The sequence below is a fragment of the Nanorana parkeri genome, unplaced genomic scaffold, assembly GCF_000935625.1.
Source record: "Nanorana parkeri isolate BGI_ZX_2015 unplaced genomic scaffold, ASM93562v1 scaffold1923, whole genome shotgun sequence".
Classification (NCBI taxonomy): domain Eukaryota; kingdom Metazoa; phylum Chordata; class Amphibia; order Anura; family Dicroglossidae; genus Nanorana; species Nanorana parkeri.
In genome coordinates, this window is record NW_017308191.1 from 143,197 (window position 1) to 148,754 (window position 5,558).

Consider the following 5,558-nt stretch of genomic DNA (forward strand, 5'->3'; position numbering starts at 1 on the left):
ACTCCTGGCCAGAATGTGTTTTTATCATGGATCCACCCATAGAGAGAAACGGTTTTAATTATCTTTGGATTAATGAGGACTCCTATTTCCTGTAAAACTATAATTTCTTTGTTGCTTCTGAGATCTGTTCCTGCTGCTGTGTCTGGCATCATGTATGAAGACTCTCCATTGGAGGAAGTGGAACTGACAGCTCATTCTGATTGGAAGATGAAAGTGTACCAAAGTGGTAAAATTTGGTATAAAATTTCACAATGGTGGATTTTTACATCTCAGCTCCACTGTCATGAATTATTTTACATACCTGGTCAACTAATCATCCCTCAACCACATCTAAATTTATGGGTTTAAAGCAGAGGGCCTGGTTTACTTTTCCCATTCTGCATAAGAGCATTTTTTTTCAGGTCCAACTTGAAACAATTCCTAATACAAACCCAAACGTTTTTCCAGGAAGCAGCTTTAAAGGGTTGTCCATATGCTGGTAAAATATCTGGATCATACAGTCTACTCTTCTCCCCCATCCTCTTTATCGTGGTAATGAACAGAAAGCCATGCTTACCGCCATATTGCACTGTGAAGGCATCTTGGATGGGCCCTTGTAGAGACACATGTTCCACCTGACAGGCTATGGATGGATGATCCTGGATCTGAGCAGGAGTGAGGACCAATGAGCTCTTCACTTTGTAAGTCCCATCAGCATTTGTTTGATAAGCCCCCATTTCTGATCTGCCCAGGATTGGAATATTATTCCATAGCCAGGTGACTTTGACCTCCTGAGGGAAGAAGCCCGAGATAAAGCAATAAAGAGGGTTTTCCTCATCCTTACAAAGAGCTTTTCTTTGTATCCTGACCTCTGGTTTAGCTGTAAGAGAAATAACAGCATTTTAAGGACATTCTCCATGGATTGCTACATTGAATCCACAAGGAAGCCAATTATACCATCACGAGCTACTAGTGGATTCTTCACAGTATATGGAATATGCATTCTGAACAACGGCAACAGGAAGATAACTCACAGTAATTAGGACAGGAAGTGAGAGGGAGTTTGCCCGAAAAGAACCTAGAAGGCAAAAAATTCCATGCCATGGAGAGCTGGAGCAGCAGAAAAGAGGCCTCGCCTCCTAGTTAGAATTATGGTCATTTAATATAAACTTATTTATACATTGTCATCATATTTTAAGTTAGGTTAGAGCCAATAAAAATACAATTTTATTTTTAAAGTACATGTGTTTAGCCAAAGCATTTTTATTCAGTTTTGGATAGAGAAGTGTTAAATCTGAGCTCCGGCCTTCCCTTCAGTCTTGCAAAGTTGTCCCGGCTCCTCTCCTGGATTGAAATTGCTTCCTCTGATGTCACTGCACGCCGGGAGCTTCTCACAATGTGCATTAGAAGCTGCAGCAAGTCATTAAAGCTCTTATTTTCTGGCTGGAGGGTGTCCAGCATCACTGTCCCTGGCCCACCCCTTTCAATCTATGGATTTCAGTTCTTTCGATCATGGGGGCTCAGCATCACATGTGAGTATTACCTAGGTAGCTCTACATGCAAATACAGCCTGCCTAGGAACACCCACTCCTCCGAACAGACACTCACCCATTAAAGCATTTTCATATTTGCATACTTCCTTCCAAAAACCAGCCCACTACTTGCTTCAGGGCTGAGGGAGGGCCCTTGAGAGTAATACTGAGGCAGAGTGATTTGACGTTTTCAGGAAGCAATGTACAGCACCCTTCCAGTCGCTCCGAGCAGCCATAATGTGCCTTCATTGCTTGGAGAAGCATAGAGACCCAGTGATGACAGCACTGGATCTAAAATAAGGTATGTAATGAATACAGAAAGGTTTTATCTAAAACTACTTCATTAGCATGTTGATGTCCTTTTATGTCTGTGTCCCATTGGGTAGATTATCCCATTCTTCCTGTCCTATCCCCCTCCACTCTATCCAAATCTAGCAAAACTAGATCCTTTTCTCTGCATTCATTGCAGGACACAGCAGAGATCCTTAGATCCTAGCCATTGTGTTATAGCGCCACCTTCAGGAGTAGGACACTAGGCATAAAAAAGGTACAGCCTAGGGGCCGTCCCCTGCAGGTTGCCAACAGCCCATCTCTTAGAGGTAGCTCAGTTAGTCACAAAGCAGTACATATAGCACAACTGGTCACATACATAAACAACCAGAGGAGTGGGTGGTGTGCCCTTGAATAAATGCAGATCTACCCTCTCTATCTCAAAGCAACGACTAGGCAATATCGGGGGGGGCGACCTAGATCAGGGAAACTGATCCCACAGATCTAACAGAACATCCATTTTACTGTACCTGGAGATAAACCATTAGTCTGTTGAGCCTGGGGGCAAGAAGGCCCAACCCCTGCATCCCCTACCGCACAAAAAACCTAAATAAATACCATCCTTAAAGGATTATTAACCCCTCCTTTATTTTTGCATATATGTAATGCTAGCAAGCAGTAGATATTTGCAATAAATTTTTTTTTAAAAACCCACTGTAACATCGTTATATACTTACCTGTGTCTTCCCACGCGCTCCCGTCCGAAAATGTGAAAATTCTCGGGCAGCCGCAAAGCATCTTGGTGCGAGCGAATGCGCGGTTCCGATTTTCGGCCGGGACGCGAGGAGAGACACAAGTTAAGTCTATGGATGCGTGCACCCGCATGCAGACACCCTAGGACATTAAGTGCCAGGAAGGACAGAGGAGTCAGCGCTGGATCGGAGAGCCGCCGCAGCGCTGGAGAGAAGGCAGAAAACATCAGGAAAGAAGAAGAAGATCGGATTAAGAGACATCATATAAGGTAAGTGCTGACATTAACATTGGGGGGGGGGAGGGAAAAAAATTCTGCCTATAATGTCACTTTAATTTAAAATAATATACACAAATGCAGTGTTACAAAGTTTACTTCAGAATAAACATTTTTGCAATTGCACTGCACTGGAACGCATGGCATTGCAGTACCTTGCATTACAGTGCAGGTGATCACACTCTGGGTGGGAGTTGCGTTTGGGGTGCCATTGAAATGAATGGCACTGCAACGCAGCTCCATCAGCAGAATTTGTCAGGTCAAAACCAAAAATTACTTTTTTCCCACCATTTATAATTGTATTATAAGCACATGGTGTTTCAATAGCTTCAGCCAGGGAATGATAACTGCCACGGGCAAGATTCTGCAGGCGGCAGGTAAATGTAAATACAGCAGGTAATGGGCGGGTGCAATAGCCAGCCTGCTGTTAGTCATTTCAAACTGCAATAGCCAATAACAAACTGGCTATTGCACCTGCCCACTGCTTGCTGTGCCCTCCTCCCAGCGTAGAGGAGAGAGCTTGGGGATCCAACCAACTAATCGATAATGAGAATAGTTGGTTGCAGCCCTACATCAAGTAACAAGTCACTCTGTCATATGTGCCCCCATGGGGAACACTCACAGGCTGCCCTTAGAGCCAGGACATGGGTGTTGCAGCCGACCCCTTGCAGGTTGAGCTGGGGGGACTCCAAGGATCTGTATCATCCAGCATGTCACCAAGCTCAGCTGTTGATTGAAGGTCTTGAGTTGCCACTAGCAGATGGGCGTTTGGCCACCTGCAGCGGGCAGTTCCAAGGCTGTACTTTTTGTTTTTTGCACCTAGGGTCCTACTCTTGAAGTTGGTAGCTATAACCCAACAGCCAAGATCCAAGGATCTCCACTGTGTCCTTCAATGAATGGAAGAGAAAAAAGTTTTTTTTCCATTAATACATATTTCGAGAGAGGTGATCATAGCAGCAGAGTGTTGTTTATGGAACCATGTCAATCATTTATATTCTTACCACGAACATCCAGCCTGATCTCCCTTTGTTTCCGGTCTGGAGTGTAGATGACCAAACACTTGTAGGTCCCCTGATCAGTGATGGTCACGTCGTGGATGGTCAGAGATGCGTTTCCCTTTCTGGCCTCCTGCTCATCAACTGAAAACCTCTCTTTGACCACTTTCTCCTTGTTGTCAAACCTCACCAGTTCTTCATTTCCATAATACCAGATTATCGCCAAGTACTGCGGGTTTATTGAAGGAGCTGCAATGCTGAAAGTACATGGCAAAAGAGCTGGAGAATGGAACGAAGCAACCTGAGCAGAAGGAGCAGTCACCTCCAGTCCAAGACCTGTAAGAAGACAAGGGAATTCATGTGAAGTGAGGGTGCATTCTGTGTATGAGTGCTACCACTGAAACAGCAGGCAAAAAACAATGGATGTTCTGACCCCCATACAGCCCACACTACACTTTGTTGGTGCTCGACCACAGTCCTTTCTCCAAACTGAATCCAAAGAATGTGAACAAGACAGCACTCTAATTATTCCTCCAAGATCTACTTTACTGAACAGATATACTGTATCTAATGCATTTAAGGAAGGACCATAGTCACAGCTATGACTAAGGCCAATCTGGGCTGAAACACGTAAGCCATATGTGTTATATGGGTGACTCGACTCATCAATAAAGTATATATCGGAGGATTATTTTGAGTGCCAGCTTGTTTACATTCTTGGAGCTGTATGCTTTGGGCTTGTCATCCCGGCTGAAGATACGGGTAAACAACGCGATTTAACAGCCTTTGAACGTGGGATGATTGTTGGCGCTCGGAGCCATGGAGCGAGTATCAGCAAAACAGCAGAATTCGTTAAATGTTCAAGAGTAGCTGTTGTCCTTGACCTTCACTTCTCCCATGACCCTGCAATCTCCCTTTAGAAGGACACTGCAAACCCTTCACTCTGAGGATCACCCTGCCTGGATCTCTCTCTGCCAACCCATCCAGTTGCCCAGGACTGTTGGACCCCTACCGTGTGTTGACTAATCTTTGTCTTCCATCCCTTGCTGTGCCCGTGACTGCTGCCTCCTGAACTGCTACCTACTATTGCTGCCCTATGAACATATGCCCTAGGGTTTCTGCCCTGTGAATTGCTGCCTATGAACTGCTGCTTGTGAACTGTTACTCACTGTTCTTTCTGCTGATCCCTGGTTGAGCCTGGGGTGCCCTGTGATCCTCAAATTATTTGTTGCTACCCATATTTTGTGTTTAGTCTCCCTGTGTGTAACACAACGGTACCTTGCTCCTACTTCTGTGCACTGGAATTTCCCAACCCACTCCCCGCACGTTGACATCTTGTGATTCTCTCTCTCTTTCGTGTCATAGTATGCCAATATCAGTGGGGTGTGTATTTACCTATACCACAACTTGATAATAGAGGGAGGGCACAAGCCTGGGAGTTGGCCTGCACCCATGGCTGTTGTATGCAGTCGAGTTGAGCCTTTTAAAGTGCCGCTAAGTTGTAAGCTGGCCAGTGGAAGACTATATAATGTCAGAGAATAGGGAGATAGAGACTATTAAAGGCCATGATTATTTATTAACATATAGTATAACATTGATCTGCACTCCAAGGTAGCAAAACACACCTATCCTAGGAAGTGATTGAGCAGATCATTGTAACCTATCACCATCCATGTTACATGGATATACTGTATATAAACCATTGGTGGCTGGGAGGTGAGGTCAGGGGAGGCAGGTGGGGGCAGAGCCTCACCT

At 44.9% G+C, this 5,558-nt stretch overlaps 1 long non-coding RNA gene across 1 annotated transcript; it reads right to left on the reverse strand.

The window, feature by feature from the left end:
- Positions 1-812: 812 nt before the first annotated feature.
- Positions 813-3,913, reverse strand: LOC108800119. Its single transcript, XR_001942075.1, has 2 exons — positions 3,810-3,913; positions 813-859 (listed from the first exon to the last, which is right to left on the reverse strand). It is a non-coding gene; the product is annotated as an uncharacterized LOC108800119 (long non-coding RNA).
- Between the last annotated feature and the right edge of the window lie 1,645 nt (positions 3,914-5,558).